The following is a 17,232-nucleotide window of genomic DNA, read 5'->3' as shown; positions in this document are numbered from 1 at the left end:
TTAAAAAAAAAAAAAAAAAAAGAATCTCCCCAATTCTCTCCTAGTTTCTCCCCCTTCCTTCTGTCTATAAAAACTTCTCCTTCCTAAAGTATGAGACAAAATAATATTTTGATTCATCAATAAAGGTAACTTTCAGCGGGGAGAATGCCTCATTGTAATTTTTCACAATCTTTGCTCTCCCAAACTTCATCATTTACTCCATCAGAGGGACTAACTACATCTGATCACAATAATATTAGATTCAACCATGGCTTAGGAAGAACATTGATAAGCTAGAGTGTCTAGGGGACAACAACCAGGAAGATGAATGGTCTTAATTTCACATCACATTGCCCAGTCACAGCATCTATTGCCCAAAATCAGGGCTGTTTAGACTGAACCGAAGATTTGGAGGAACTAGACATGAGTGATATCTTCAAGTGTCAATCTCTGGTCACCTGGTAGTCTAGTTGAACTACTTCAAGTTGGAGCTAGAAGGGCCAACAGAGGCCTTCCAGTCCAACTCTGTCATTTTACACATGAGGAAATTGCGGCAAAGAAATTCAGTGATTTGCCCAAGATCACACAGATCATATACAGTATTTGCAGAGAAAGAGAGAGAGAGAGAGACACACACACACACACACACACACACACACACACACACACACACGGAGTGAGAAAGAGAGACAGAGAGAGAAACAGAGAGAGAGACAGAGACAGAGACAGACAGAGAGAGAGAGAAAGAGAGAGAGAGAGAAAGAGACAGAGAGAGACAGAGACAGAGAGACAGAGAGAAACAGAGAGAGAGACAGAGACAGAGACAGACAGAGAGAGAGAGAAAGAGAGAGAGAGAGAAAGAGACAGAGAGAGACAGAGACAGAGAGACAGAGAGAAACAGAGAGAGAGAGAGACAGAGAGAGAGAGAGAGAGAGAGAGAGAGAGAGAGACAGAAAGACAGAGAGACAGAGACAGAGAGAAAGAGAGACAGAGAGAGAAAGAGAGAGACTATGCACCTCTATCTCCAGGGCTAGCTTTCCTTGCACTGTACCCTGGTGCCTCTGTTTGGTTCCAGAGAGCTAGTGAAGTCCTCCTCCTTGGAGGTCTCCAAGAAAAGGCAAGATGACCATAGGTTGGATGCTGTAAAGGGAAGTCTTTTTAAAGTATGGATTACATTAGATGGCTACTGAGGGCATTCCTCACTGAGTGCTGTGAATAAAGGGCAGACTAACAATCACATCAAGATGCAACCAAGTGTTGGATACAGATGGCCAGATATTGACTACTAGGTGGCCAGAGATTGACTCCAAATGATTAGGGATTGACTCTCCTAGGGAGTCAGATGCTGGCTGTACTAAGTAGCCAGACGTTGACCCTGCCAGGTTCCCAGATTCGTGGCCTCTCTTGGGAGGGCTAACGGATATGTGGTGTATCCAGCATGGCTAACCTATCTAGTCCAAGCCATTCTGGCTTGTGATCCAACTCTGAGCCAGGACTTTGGCTCGATTAACTCCCCTTCTAGTTGTGCGACTCCCACCTCTTCCACCCTTGTCTGGTGATTCTGGCTCCTCTCCTGATCCTTACACCCTTGCCTTCTTCTCCAAGAACCCTATTCTATTCCCTACCTCCAAGGAACTCCACTCCGCCCCGACAGCTAAGTATTTGGGCATCAAAAGCAATGAATTAAATTTGGCTTCCATCTGGGGGAAAGTGACTAGGACCCTCCAATAGAACTCCCGCTCCCTTCTTCCCATCTGATTCTGGGAGCCCCTGACCTAATGCTACTCAGGGAAGGTCCTTAACGGCCCTTTAACAGGGAAATAATAGAGTGGGCCAGTCCGGGGAGAGACTTTCAGCTTTCTCGATAAAATATGTCCGACCCGTGGCACATAAGCCCCCGAGAGCTGCTGATAAGAGACCCAACTCCTACCAGGGAAATCCCAGCTGGGAAAATCGTGCATTAGGGGTTTCTGCCGCCTCCCTCCTAGTCACGCGGGTCACTGAAGAGCCCCATGATACATCACTGCCAATAACAGGCAGGAGCTGTCCAGCAGCCCAGCCTTGTTCCCACCGGCCTAGAAGGGGGTCAGGGCTGCAGCTCTCAGGGCACCTGGGTCATGAGCTGCTCTGGCCCAAGAGCAGCTGTCGGGTCAGTGCGAGAGAAGGGCATTGGTGCTGCATGTTGGGGTGAGGAGAGCTGGGTTTTAGCCCGTTTCAGCCTTTCCTGGTCTGATGCCATCAGTCATTAGTTATTCAGTCTTGGGAAAAGCTCCCTGCTTTCTCTGCCTCCCTTCCTTTAAGATCTAACCCAGACACCATATGGTGCATGAAGCATTCCCTGAGCCCCTGACTGCTAGTGCAGTACCTCCACTGCTGGTGGTGCAGTGGTTAGAGCCCTAGGCCTGGAGTCAGGAACAGTTGCACTCAAATCTGGCCTTGGCAAGTTCTTTAACCTAAATTTCCTTCAATTACCTCATCTGTAAAATGGGGATAATAATCGGGCCTAATTCCCAAAGTTGTTGCAACGATCAAATGCAATAATAATAATAAAGCACTTAACACAATGCCTGGTACATAGTAGGTGCTTTACAAATGTTCACTATCACTACCGCTGTTATTATTTAACTACTTTTTATATGGTGCATTTCTATATGTCCTTCTTGTCTCCTTCATGAGAATGTAAGCTCCCTGCCACTGGGATTGTTTGGTTCTTTTTACTTGTATTCCAACCTTAAAGTGCTTATATAAAGACTTATTATTGTTGCTACAGATGAGGAAATGAAGGGGAATGACAGGCTTAGTAAGTATCTGAGGCAGGCCTTCTGCCTGAGACCAGGAAGGCTCCAAGGCCACAGCCCTAGCCACTCTACTCTGATTTACAGAGGGGCCCTTCAGGCTCTAGCTCAAGGCAAAGGAGGGAAATCGGAAAAACTCCAGCTTTACCCCTTCCCCGGGTATTGTTTTTCTCCTCTCTGTAGGAGGCGAGTTTAGAGAAGGCTGCTCAAACCTGTTTGTGTCACAGGCCCCTCTGGAAGCATTCTGGTCAAACTCACGGATCCCTACTTGCACTAATGTTTTTAAATAACATTTTAATGTATTTTATATGTTTCCCAATGTTAAAACAGTTTTTAAACATTTGGCTTTTTTAGGCCTGGAGAGACTGACATGAACTGATGCTGAGTGAAATGAGCAAGACCAGGAGATCATTGTATACTTCAACAACAATACTGTATGAGGATGTATTCTGATGGACATGGTCCTCTCCAACAATGAGATGAACCAAATCAGTTCCAATAGAGCAGAAATGAACTGAACCAGCTACACCCAGCGAAAGAACTCTGGGAGATGACTATGAACCACTACATAGAATTCCCAATCCTTCTATTTTTGCCCGCCTGCATTTTGGATTTCCTTCACAGGCTAATTGTATACTGTTTCAAAGTCCAGCAAAGTCTTTTTGTATGGCAAAATAACTGTTTGGACGTGTATAAATATATTGTATTTAATTTATACTTTAACATATTTAACATGTATTGGTCAACCTACCATCTGGGGGAGAAGGTGGGGGAAAGGGGGAAAAACTGGAACAAAAGGTTTTGCAATTGTCAATGCTAAAAAATTACCTATGCATAAAATCTTAGTAAAAATTAATTAAATAAACACATTAAATAATTATTTAAAAATTTGCCTTTTTTTAAGTTTTGAATTCCAAATTCCATCCCTCCTCCTCTTCCCCCTCCCTGAGTTGATGAGCAATCAGATACATGTACAATCACGTAAAACATTAAATAATATTTTTAAACATTTTGCATGCCTCAAAGTGCTATGTAAATGCTAGTTGTGATTATTATTAGTAGCATAATTATTATTAAATACATAATAAAATGCTTAGGAATGAAAAGGAAATCAATTATTATGATTACAGGTACTAATGCACACAAGAGACATGGAGCCACCAAAGAAATCAATTCCATTGAAATACAGTTATCAAAATACTGTAAAAACCAAGTTCATGGAACCTCAGATGAAAACCCATAGGATGAGATGATTTCTAAAACCCTTCCCAGATCTAAATTCTTTGCTCATCTTTCATGAAATCTTCCCCTGTCCATCATTCGACTCAATTGTAAACTTTTATTTGTAAGTAATTGTAAGGCTGTGTGAGTCTTAACTTTTGTCTGCCTCAGTTTCCTCAACTGCAAAATGGGGATGATTCCCTCAGAATTGTTGTAAGGATAAAAAGAGATGATATTTATCAAGAACTTAGCACAGCAGGCCTGGCACATTAATAAATGCTCATTCCTTTCCTTCCCCTTTCTCTAAAATGAGGTTTGAGATTGCCCGTGGGGTTTAATTTCCTGCATGACCCCCCGCTCCCACCCCATCCCAATTTATGAAGAATTGAAGAATAAGCTAATGCTTTTTAATCAGCCTTTCAGATGGGACCCTGCATTAAATCCTCCTCCTGCAAAGTGCAAACTGCCTGGAGAGAGCATAGGATTTGAGCTGAGAGGGAATTTAAGAGATTTCTCTTAATGCCTTCATCTTCCAGATGAAGAAAATGAAGGCAAAGCCAGGGATAGGCCCATATGTTTAATTTGTTGTCAACAAAATAAGAACTATTTTTATTGAACAGATGATTTTGTAGTTTCATTGGGAACTTCCAGAGGAGGAAATCCCCTCCCCCTCTATTCTCCAGCACGTGATGGGGGGCACTGACAGTTTAAGTGACTTGCCCTGGATCGTTCAGCCAGGTTGTATCAGAATCAGTATTACTGACCTCCAGCCCAGCTCCATCTCAGCCCCCCCCATTGTAATAATAACAAATAATAGCACATGATTTCCATCATTCTATATGCTATGGGGGCTATTGTCCCAAAGCTATTTTCTGGGGGCCAACAAAGCTGAGCCTGCACCCCATATTCAGTTACCCACTTGGATAGTTTCGAGATCATCGAATATATGGGGGAATATGGAGGAGGAGGGCGGTAAATCTCAAGCTCTCCAGATTTCCCCCACAAGTCGATGAAATTTGCTCCTCAAGGGGAACATAGATTGGGGAAAAATCAAGAAGACTTGGGCTAGAACAGGGGTCCCTCCAGAAACAACTCGAGAAGATCTAAAAAAAGACCCCGGGCTGGGGATTAACCCGTCTGAAGTGCAAACATCTCCAAGTTAGCTCGGAAAAAGGGCAAGTGGGGACCCCTCGGGGTAGCTGGGGGAGGCTGGAAACCACAGAAACTTTCACCTCTCAGAGTCCAAGAAGATTGGGGGAACCTCAACCTGGCTTTGCACCCAGCTCAGACTGGGCCCTGGGAGAGAAGAAACCAACACACCGGGAGGGCAGAGGGGCAGGGATGATGATGGCTGCAGACACTTGCTGGAGGAAGGGGCTCTTGATTTGGGGTTCCTGGTCAGAAGAGAGAGCAGAAGGGAAACCAGAAGCACCATCCCCCCACCCCGGGATTAGAGATGCTTACACTAATACTTCTTATTTTAAAAAAAATGAACTGGCAAAGAATAAAGAATCTCACTGTAGAAACTTTCCACAAGAACAGGGAAGACCTGGGTTCATCTTCAGAGGAGGACACTTTAGTGTAAAAAAAAGAAAAGAAAAGAAAAAAGAAAGAAATCTACTCCAAAAAGTAGCATGAAATGGCTCCCTGCCTATAGATAATTTGTAGAAGAACTCAAAAAAGAATTCAAAAATCAAATGAGAGACATTGAAGAAAAACTAAGAAATAAAAATAAAAACTATCCCAGAAAAACAATGTTATGAAATAAAAGTTAACCAACTAAAAAAAAAAGAGGTAGAGAGTCTCAAAGATGAAAATAATTCTTTGAAAATCAGAATTGGGAAAGGGCAAACTAGTAAAGCTGCGAGAGACCAGATTATCAAATATAAAAGATGAACATTTTAGAAATTTGGCCCAACTATAGATTATAAACTCCTTGAGGGGAGCTCCCGGATTTTTTTTTGGGGGGGGGGCCTTTCTTTGTATTCCCCTCCTTAGCACAGTGCCTGGCACATAACAAGTGCTTAATAAATGCTTGTTGATTTTAAACTCCTCAAAAAGATGAAACAATAATAATAGAAGTAGCTCATATTTCTAGGAAACTTTGAGGCTCAAATTAACAAGCATTTAAGTACTTACTATGTGCTAAACCCTAAGCTATGTTTGAGGGATAATAGTACAATGCTTGGGATACAGTAAGTGCTTAATAATTGCTGATTGGTTAACCAGATCATACAGACAAATTAAGCAGTCTCTGTCCACAAGAAGCTTACATTATTTCTGCAGCTTGTTCTTTATTATCAACCCTGTGAAGTAGAGAATACAAGCATTATTTTGGCTGCCCCAGTGGATAGTCTGGGTTGAAATCTTGCCTCTGAACTACCCCCTTGACTCCAGACCAGGTTCACATCTCCAAATGTAATTAACTCCACAGTTAAGGATAACAGCTCCTTCACAGGGCTGCGGTGAGATTCCAGTGAGATAATAGGTATACAGTGCTTCAATCTTTCTCCATTAGTGGTAGCTAATATTGCCCCCATTTTACAGCTGATTAAACTGAGTTTCTGGGAGTTTAAATGACTGGCCCATCGTGACCTAAAGGGCAATAATAAGTCACCATCTTTCTGCATGTGCCAGTGCTCTCTGCCCGTCCTCAGAGGCCCCGTCTCGCCCACCTCGGTTCAGAATCTCTTGGCAGAAGTCTGTGGTCTTCAGCCACTCATGAAAACCGTCTGCGGGGACGCAGAGGGGGCTGAAATCCGCAGCAGTGGAGGGACCACAGCTACTGAAGAGATCCTGGATTCCTAAAGAATGATTCAGGTGCAACTAGAACTCCAGAAGCCAAAGAAAGCTGGAGAAGCTGCCCCCGACCCGCCTTTCCCCTCCTTACCCAGAACCCCTCGCTCATCAGGGCAAAACCTGAAGGACCCGGCGCTCAGTGAGACCGGCCCCTCCCTTTACAGATAAAGAGACCAAGTTTCCCAGGAGGAGATTCGGAGAACTTATCTGAGTCCATACAGCCAATGGGTGCAACTCAAACCCACTTCTCTGGCTCCAAATCAAAGGTTCTCTGCAAATATTCAACAATTACACAGTGGCTCCTGTTAAAAGATTAGGAGGCAAAGTGTTTTAAATCCACTGTATAATGGGATCCTCACAAGACCCTTGGGAGGGAGATGTTATTATTAGACCCACTTTACAGAGGAGAATACTGAGGCACAGAAATGAACCAGGATCACAAGCTATGGAAATGTCTGAGGCAGGATTTGAACTGTGTTCCTGACACCAATCGTGCTGTCCCTCCTGCCTCCGGGCTGCGTCAGGGAAAGTCTGCTGAAGGGAGAGAGGAGATGCTATGATTTGATTTTCAGAATTAGCACGAGGGGCTCTTCCCCCGGCAGAGAAAAGGGAGGGAGCTGCTGTGGAGAGAGATCTGAGGGGTGGGAGAGAAGGCGGGGATGAGACGGAGACAGAAAGAGAAGGGGGGGGCCAGGATGGAGGAACTGCTGCATAAAAGACTCCCCTGCATGAGAGAGACCGGCCGGGAGAGCCACAATAGCTCCGGCTCCCTCATTGTGCTGGGGACGGGAGAGGAGTGCTAATGGGAGCCGCACAAAGAGAGCGCAGCCCTGCCATCGCTTCGGGGCTGCCTAAAGATAGCAGCAGCGGAAACGGTGGCAGCGCCCGCCAGCCTGGCCCCACATCCGTGCTCACCCTGGCATCTGTGGCCGCAGCCTCTGCTTAAGGAATCCTCCCTTCCTTCCTCCTTCCTTCCTTTCTTCCTCCCTCCTTCCTGTCTTCCTTCCTTCTTTCCTTCCTTCCTCCTTCCTTCCTTCCTTCCTCCCTCCTTCCTTCCTTTCTTCCTCCCTCCTTCCTTTCTTCCTTCCTTCCTTTCTTCCTTCCTTTCTTCCTTCCTTCCTTCCTTCCTTCTTTCCTTCCTTCCTCCTTCCTTCCTTCCTTCCTCCCTCCTTCCTTCCTTTCTTCCTCCCTCCTTCCTTTCTTCCTTCCTTCCTTTCTTCCTTCCTTCTTTCCTTCCTTCCTCCTTCCTTCCTTCCTTCCTCCCTCCTTCCTTCCTTTCTTCCTCCCTCCCTTCCTTCCTTCTTTCCTTCCTTCCTTCCTTCCTTCCTTCCTCCCTCCCTCTCTCCCTCCCTCCCTTCTTCCCTTCCTCCCTCCCTTCCTTCCTTCCTTCCTTCCTCCCTCCCTTCTTCCCTTCCTCCCTCCCTCCCTTCCTTCCTTCCTTCCTTCCTCCCTCCCTTCCTTCCTTCCTCCCTTCCTTCCTTCCTTCCTTCCTTCCTTCCTTCCTTCCTTCCTTCCTTCTTCCCTCCCTTCCTTCCTCCCTCCCTTCCTTCCTTCCTCCCTTCCTTCCTTCCTTCCTTCCTCCCTTCCTTCCTTCCTTCCCTCCTTCCTTCTTTCCTTCTTTCCCTCCTTTCTTCCTTCCTTCCTTCTTCCCTTCCTTCCTTCCTTCCTCCCTTCCTTCCTTCCTTCTTCCCTTCCTTCCTTCTTTCTTCCTTCTTTCTTTCTTTTTCCTTCCTCCCTTCTTTCTTCCTTCCTTCCTTTCTTTTTTCTTTCTTTCTTCCTCCTCCTCCTCCTTTCTTCCTCCACCTCCTCTAAGGACTATTTTCCATTCAGAGGCAGCCACAGGTTTGATAGAAAGACAAAATTCTGAACAATCTGAACTTTCCCAAGATGGGATGAGGTAACATTCGTCCTCAACTCAAATGCTGAGTGTTATTGAGGGGCTGGATAAGCCGGAGAGGCCCTTTCCAGGGCTAAGGTTCTGGTATTGGGAGGAGAGGCAGGCAATGGTGCTGTCACAGGATGGGCTTTCTTGGGATGGGCAGGAGGAACCCAGCCCTAAATGAGGAGATGTGGAGGTATGGCTAGGACTCACAAAGGATGGTCACACCAAGAAGGGATAGGGACCACATCTGGATGTGGGGACCTGTTCTTGGGTCCTCCCAGCCCTGACATCCCCTGTTCTAAGGGCCCTCCCAGCCCTGACATCCCCTGTTCTAAGGGCCCTGCCAACTCTGGCATTCTCTGTTAAGTAACTGCTGCTCATTTAGCCTCTGAGATGTGGTGAGGGTACTTCCTGCTGGGCCTGTCACTCAGGGGTGATTGAGGCTCCTTTGTGGATAGAGCACAGCTCTGAAGTTAGGAGGATGTGAGTTCAAATTCGATCTCAGACGCTTGACACTTATGAGCTGTGTGATTTAGCTCCAATTTCCTTGCAAAGGAAAAAAAAAAAAGGAGAAGAAAGATGGCCAGATCAGAAACTCAGCCCTGGAAGGACCTTCGGAGGTTAAGCTAATTCGAGGCACTGTTTTTATAGACGGAGAGATAAGGCTCAAGATATTAATCCACGTCTACAAAGTTATCCAGGTAGTTAGGTGGCAGCGAGGGGGTTTATGAACCTGTCACCACAGACTTGGAGCTGAAAGGGACCTTGAATGTCATTCAAACCCAGGGCACCTTGAGAAAAAGAGGAAGTACGACGAATGACAAATCAAAGATCTGGGCCGGAAGGGAACGGAGAGGTCACCTCTGCATTTTTGAGATTAAGAAAACTGCCTCACAGAGGCTGTCCCTGGTGCAGAGAAGGTCACAAGCAGGGACTGGCAGCGCCAAGGCTTCGAGGATTAGAAATGTTGAGCTCAAACATCATTTAAGTTCAATGTCTTTACAGATGGGGAAACTGAGACCTGGCCGGGGAAGTCACCTGTCTACGGTCACACAGGGAATAAGCAGAAGATATCCTCCAGCCATGGCCATCAGAGCTATGGAGTGGTACCCATTTCCTTGGGCCTGGCTCTCCCCAGACCAAGAGGTCTCCTTTGTTGGGGGGAAGGCAAAGTCAGCTGGAGGGTCCTGACCTTTGGCTCCTGGGGGCCAGTCTTCCTCTGGAAGATCGCATTATTGGGGGCATTAATTAGAAAGCCCAGTGGGGTTTTTGTGTTGCTTATTTCTTCAATAGTTTGGTTCATAGAACTGACTCAACAGCCTAATTAGGAGAATGAGCACTTAGCGGCTCCCTTTCAGGAGGGGGCCAATTGAAGAATACCAATTGTGGGTTTGGAAGGAGCTGGAGGCCTGTTGGATTCCAAACAGAACACTCACCAACAGCTATGGAACTCTGTACACAGCAAATCTGGGTGTCTCGGGGAGATGAGGGCTCTGCCGGACGTAGGATTTATTGTGTAAGTTATTTTCAGTCACGTCCAACCCTCTCTGACCCCATTTAACATTTACTTGACAAAGATGCTGGAGCGGTTTGTCATTTCTTTCTCCAGCTCATTTGACAGATGGGGAAACTGAGGCAAACAGGATGAAGTGACTTGCTCAAGGTCTCACAGCTAGGAAAAGGCCAGATCTGAAGTCCCGAGGATGTGTTTATGTTTCTAAACCCAGTGTTCTATCAAGTGCCCCACTTAGCGGCCCCAGATATAGGATAGAAGGCAGAATTCACAGGTGGGCAGAAAGGACACAGGCCTAGGCCCTGATTGGGTCAGAGGGCAGGAAGGACTGTAATAACTTAGGACCCTGAGAGATCATGGCCAACTAGTCCCCCATTCTACCATCCAGAGACAGTTTCCATTGGCATGTCGCCAGGCTAGTCCTCTCCCCCTCACCCTGAACACCCCACGCTCATTCCGAGCCTTTGCTCAAATACCCCCAACCTCCAATCCATCTGATCCCCGTCTACCCCCCTTTGTGTATTTCTTTCTCAACCTTCAAGGCCTCTCCCATAAGATTCTTGGTCCATGCTCACAGTTCCTATGCCCAGAGACTTAGAATAAGTCTTAGACCCCTAATCATTTAGTCCTTCATTCTTCATTTTGCAGATCATAGAATATAAGTCCAAAGTTGGAAGACTCCCAATCCACCACTCATTTTACAGATGAGGAAAACTGAGGCTTACGGTGACATATAAAAGGGGCAGACATCTAGGGAGGGGGAAGCAGGGGAAAATTAGGAACAGAAGGTTTTCCAAGGGTCAATGCTGAAAAATTACTCATGCATATGTTTTGCAAATAAAAAGCTATAATAATAATAAAATTAAAATTAAAAAAAAAACCAAGGGTCAGAGAAGAGATTGGAACTTAAGTCTGCTGACTCCAAAACTGGGATCCATGAAATTCATTCTCTAATCTATCTAATCTAAGCTGCCAGACCTTTCCCCAGTCCAATTACCTTCTGCCTACTCCATTTTTTATCTGGTACGTACCTAATATTAACATGTAGTCTCTCCCATTGGAATGGAAGTTCTTTGAAGGCAGGGGCTGCCTTTATATCCCCTGTGCTTAGCATAGCACCTGGTACATAGAAGTGATTAATCTGGAGTCAATTCAACTGGGCATTACCAGCTGATTCTCAGCTCTGCCCCTGTGTGACCTTGAATAAATCACTTTAACCCTCCCTGGGCCTCAGTGTCCCCATCTGTCAAAGGGAAGGCTTCTTAAAAAAAGATATCTATGACTACCATTCACCAGCAGATGAGTCCTCAATGGCTCCCTATTATCTCTATAATGGGAACCCAGAGCTACCGTAAGGCAGCAGCTGACTAGAAATTTAATCAATAAAAGAATGCTTTGGGGTTCTATTCTTGTCTTCCCACTAGACTATAAGCTACAAGAGGTCAGGGCCTTTGGGTAGTTCTGTACCTACCACAATGCCCTATGAACATTGCCAGATTATTGATCTAATACCTCATGGCAAGTGGAAGTACCTTTGGAAAATTCCACCTTGAAATGGCCTTCCATTTCCACTGTTGACAGGGCTGTATGTAGAAGAGGGATGAGCTTTGTTTCAGCCCAGAGGACAAAACTAGGAACAATAGATGGATGTTAGCAAGAGGCAGATTCAGGTTGGATCTCAGGAAAAAAAAATTCTTAACAAAGAGAGCTGTCGGGAGCTGGAATGGATTTTATGGGAGACGGGTTACGTTCTTCGTCGCTGGAGGAACCCTAAAGAAAGGATGCTTGTTTGGGTCCCAGTCAGTCTTTCCAATGTACTCCTTCCTTCCTCTCTGCCTCTTGGAAATGCTGGTTTCCTTCAAAGCTCAGCTCAAGGTCATCTCCTTCTGATCTTCCCCACGTTACTGTGCCCCTGTCCCCTCATATTGATTTTGTCTTATTTTAACATGTCACCTTCTCTAGACAAATGAGAATTCCTTGAAGACGGGGAATCATTTTGCTGTTGTTTTTTATCTTCAATGGCCAGCACGGTCCCTGGCACCTAGAAAGCCATTAATGAATCCTTGACTGATTGACTGATTGATGCAGGAGAGCAGGGGTCAGCAAACTGTGCTTCAGATCAGTCCCATCACCCCTTGGGAGCTAAGAACGGCTTAAATTTTGGTCCCCGGGCTGGAGTTCTTCCTCTGAGGACAAAAATTAAGCGAGACAATTTCCTTCCTCAGCAGGATACAAGCTTCTAGGCAGTGGGAATTGTTTCCACCTCTGTATTTGGGTCTCCATTGCCCGGCCCAGCGCCTGACACATGGCACAGCATTACGAAGTGCTTCTGATTGCCGGGTGATTGGCCGGGGGAAGAACTAATTGAACATAATCCAGAAGGAAGCTGCTGCTGATTTTGGAGACGTGTTTTGATCAGATTGAGAGAAAGACAGAGAGAGCTGGTGAAGATAGAAAGAAGGAGGAAAATAGAAATGAAAGCCACGATTGTCCCTGCAAACCGGAGTCTTCTATACAAAGAAATCTCAGATCTTGTCCCAGTCCTTCTCCTACACTTGTCAGACCATTTGTAGGAATACAAAGAAATGAATATCAAGAGTTCTTCACAGAGTTTACATTCCACCAGGAGATTGAGTTCAGATCTCACACTGCTTCGTGACACAAAATGCCATCGTTTTAACACTACTATTCTTCAGGAGGAGCCATATGATCAAGAATCAGAGGACACCATATTGTCTGAAGAATCCACTGAAGAAAAGCATGAGCCTGCATAAAAATGACTTGTACATGAAGTTTCTGTACAAAAAGTGACATTGCCCAGGAAATCTCCAAAAAGGAGATTAGTCAGTTAAGTAGCAAGAGTGAAGGCTAAGAGAGGGATCACAAGCAGACCAGCTCAGGAGGCCTGGATGGCTTGTGATCTGTTGGGATCAGGAATCCACTGACACTGCCGGACCACAGGGAAAGACTAGACTCTCCCATGTGGAATGCAAACCTTTATACAAGGAAAGAGCTCTGAGCCTGCAATCAGAAAACCCAGTTTGTTTCAATCCCACCTCTGGGCAAGAAATTTCATCCCTCTGGGTCTCAGTTTCCCCTTCTGTAAAATGAGGGGATTGGTCGGTACAGAAGGATAAAGCAGTTCCTGACCTTTAAGAACAAAGTATAAGGGGAATGACAACAGCAGAATTCATGAAACTATTGTTTTCCTAATGAAATTCCCCTTTATTCGCTTCACTGAGACAAGCCTGGGCTGAACACAAGGACCTTCAAGTCCTTTCGGGCTCCGTGTACAATCCCATGAGCCTCCCTTCACACCTCATCTGATCCCCTCCAAGGCCTGTTACTTCTCCTGCACCTTCGGCCCCTTGTTGCCTCAGCTTCCTCACCGGCTAAGTGAGAAGAGGACTTCCAAAGCGCCAGTCTGGCTCCCCATCGGTGATCCTGTGGTCCCTGAAGCCAGAACCAAGCTCTTCCTCCCTAGGCCATTCCTCCTTACTCAGCCCTCTCTTCTGGCTAACGGAGGCGATTGTGATCCATCAATCACAAAAGAAGCCAGTTCCCAATCCCTGATTGACAGGCTCAAGGAGCATGTGATCAACATGAAGGTGGGTGAGATGGGACTGGCCCAGCTGGCCCTGATGTTCTAGCATGGCAGCCTGACCGAGCTGATCCAGAGGTGACAGAAAGGCTTTTTTTTGCCTTTGTACTCCTTGTGCCAAGGACAGTACCAGGAAGTACTTCAGAAATGGCAGCTGATGACTGGCGACTAATTCTCCGTCCTTTCTTTACCCTCATTGTCTTATCCTGTTTGACTGCACGTGGCGCTTCCGAGGGGGAGTCCATTCCCTTTCTTCAGACTCTCGGGCCTTCTGTGTGCTTCTTTTGTGGTGAATTCCATTGGTTGGGAAGAAGAAAGACAATTTATTCTCATAATGAGAATAATGGCAAGGCGGCCATGGCGGGGAGACCTGGGTTCGAGTCTCACAAATCACCATTCAATGCCTCAGGCAAATTTCTAAGGCTATACACTTCCAGAGCAGATGCTATCTGCATTGCTCACCATGGAGGTCCTACATAGATGAAATTACAAGTCTGGTCAAAATAATCGTGGAAGAGAACAATCCTTTATTTTACTATGAGGGGTAATCTTCTTATTCTTATATTATTATTATTGGTAATAACAACTCACATTGACGCACGCCTTTAAGATTTACAAAAAACCTTTCCCCACAGCAGTGCGATGGCCCAAGAACTAGCATCAATTCCATCTTACAGTTGGGGAAATGGAAGCCCTGGCTGAGGCAACTAAGCCCTAGATCTCAGACTTAGTGCTGGAAAGGACCTTCGAGGTCACCAAATCCAACTCTTGCATTTTTCAGATGGGGAAACTGAGGATCAGAAAGGGAAAGGGATTGTTCAAATGACAGAAGGGGAATTCCAATCCAAGTCCCTTGATCTTAAATGTACCGTTCCTCTCTAGAAGGCAAAGATATCACACTGCCTAACTAGAGGAAGTGGGCAGCATGAACCCTGGGGCTCAAGCCAAGGGAGAAGCCAAAAGGAGAAGACTAATTCCAGTTCCCAACGAGCTTCTGCAATCTGACCTCTTTTGTTTAGTTGGCAAGTTCCAACGGCCATAGAGACCGGCTAAATATCAAACCAGAGGAGGGGCAACTCCACCATCTATAATGATGTGCTACACCCCAAATTCTCATCAGGAATTGAGTGAGTGGTGGAAAGCACCTTGGATTTGGAATCTGCGGAACCACATTCAAATCCTGCTTTTGCTACTTAGGACATGTGTGGCTTGAACCTGTCTGGGTCCCACTTTCCTAATGTGTCAATGGAGGGGATTGGGCTACGTGGTCTCTCAAAGGCCCCTTCCAATCCTCAAGCTATGATTTGGATTGTAACCTCACCTTGCAACCTGAATCATGTTAAGCCATAAATTTTCTTCTCTTTGGGATTTACTTGTACCTGTAAATGAGGGGGATAAGCAAGATCAGAGATTGCTCTTTTGTGTCCTCAATCTGTGGAGATGGGCCCTTTCTCAGAATCATGCCTTTTAAATGCAAAAAATAAAACGCAGGGAATTGTAAAGGAAACCAATTGTATTGAAAAACAGCTAAAATAGATATTTTCTAAATTAGCATACCCCCCCAGACTAGGTAACCTTTAAGACCTTTTCAAGATTTAAGCCTTGTGATTTCAAAAAGGTGTTATATGGATCATGAGAGAATAATCCATCCCCACTACTAGGAAAAACAACTTACAATCTATATAGAGATTAGCAATGTGAGCTCCACATTCCATCGGCAGAGCTTGTCTAGACCCCAGTTTCTTCAGCTGAAAAATGGGAGTAGCCTCAGACAAGCCATGTTCAGCACGACGGGGATACCGCCCAACCATTGATGTGATCCATTTCCAAATATCTTCCCTGGACCAAACCCCCACTTCTCTCCAAAGCCAAGGCAACTAACAGCAATTGGACCCAAGGGTAGCAAAAGTCAGACTCAATAAAAGCCTCGCTCTAGCTGAGCTGTCCCCAACACGGTTGCCCTGTCCTCCTCACCAGAGGGGTGTCCCAGGCGCTTCCATATTGGTCCAACAGCTCCGACAGCATTTCCATGATGGGGGCCCCGGCAGACACCACCCACCTTCCTGTTGGCCCTTTTCGGATGGGACTGTTTGGTGCTGACAAAATATTTTTTCCCAAGCCCACACGTGTGGGAAAGATAACACATTGTGAGACATTAAATGAGCACTCACAAGAGATACTCAAAGCTGAGCACTCTCTTCTGCTCTGGACGCCCACCAAGAGACTGTCCAGTGCAGGACGGAGTCAGAGCTCTTCTGGAGAACAAAGACTGGTCTGTGGGGCATGTGGACCCCTCCCCTCGGCTCTGGATTGCACCACTGACAGGACTATACCTGGTCCCCCCTGGGACTCCCACACCCCTAGAATCTCACACTGAAGACAAACATTCATTCGACCAGATTCGCCCTTGGGGAAAGAGTTTTCTGGGTTTTATTCAAAATTCCAGCTTTCTAACCCAACCTAATTTGCTTGAATGAATAAGGAAGTTTCAGTGTGGAGGAAAAAGCCTTGGCATTGCATCAAATAAAAGGCTTTCATCAAAGGCTCATACCCAGGTCTGATCTCCAAGGTACACAGATAATTGGAAGAAAGATATGAGACGGGAGTCATCCATTCTGTAATGGACAAGTGGGAGGAGGGGAGGAGGGGGAGTCAATGAAAATAAACAATTTTCAGCTGAAGAAATGCAAATTATCACTAGCCACATAAAAACCAGGTCCAAAAGATGGCAGAGGAGAAGCCAAGACCCAGCTGAACCCCACCCCCAACAATCTTCTCCATAATCTTAAAATGATTCCACAAATCAAATTTGGAGCAGCAGTTTGGAAGGTCTAAAGGAGATGTCTGTAGAACCAGGGTGGGTACAGGCTGAGAGTGCAGCAGGAGTCCCAGCTTTGGGCCTTGAAGGTGGTCATGACGACGGCAACCTCAGCAGCAGCAGCTTTAGGAGCCCCCCGCCTAGAGACAGTAAGGAGGTCAGACAGCTAGCCAGATGGAGATTACGGGGATCCTTTGCCGGCACAGACAGGGGGTGCTAATCAGTAACTCTATTTCTACTTGTAGTTCTGGTTTCAGGATAGAATTTATTGGTTACATATGAGCAAGGGATCTGGTCACAGTTCTAGGACCAAGAAGAGTGTTAAAATTGTGGCTGAAATAGGGCAGAGGCCCTTCCTGGTTAAAGATCAGAGCAAAAATCAGAAGAACAGTGACCGAACCTCTCCCAGCATCATACCACTGTGGAAGCACCAAAAGCTTGCAGATCCTCAGAAGTAGCTCTAAAAACAGCAGCACAAAAACCCCCTGAAGCTTGGGATAATGCCCTTCCCTTCCCACAACTCAGCAGAGCAGAGTTCTACTTTAATATAGAGTTCCAAGTGAAGAAATAAGCTGAGAACATGAGCAAACAGCAAAAAAAAGAACACCATGAAAAGTCACTAGG

At 45.8% G+C, this 17,232-nt stretch overlaps 1 protein-coding gene across 2 annotated transcripts in view; it reads right to left on the bottom strand.

Annotated features, from left to right (window-relative positions):
- The window catches only part of RAP1GAP2 (RAP1 GTPase activating protein 2), a 221,458-nt gene that overhangs the window by 121,563 nt on the left and 82,663 nt on the right, over positions 1–17,232 (bottom strand). The window lies entirely within an intron of this gene.

Source organism: Sminthopsis crassicaudata, chromosome 4, assembly GCF_048593235.1.
Source record: "Sminthopsis crassicaudata isolate SCR6 chromosome 4, ASM4859323v1, whole genome shotgun sequence".
In the NCBI taxonomy this organism is placed as follows: Eukaryota; Metazoa; Chordata; class Mammalia; order Dasyuromorphia; family Dasyuridae; genus Sminthopsis; species Sminthopsis crassicaudata.
Note: the sequence above shows the minus strand (reverse complement) of the source record. Positions and strands in the feature narration are given on the sequence as shown.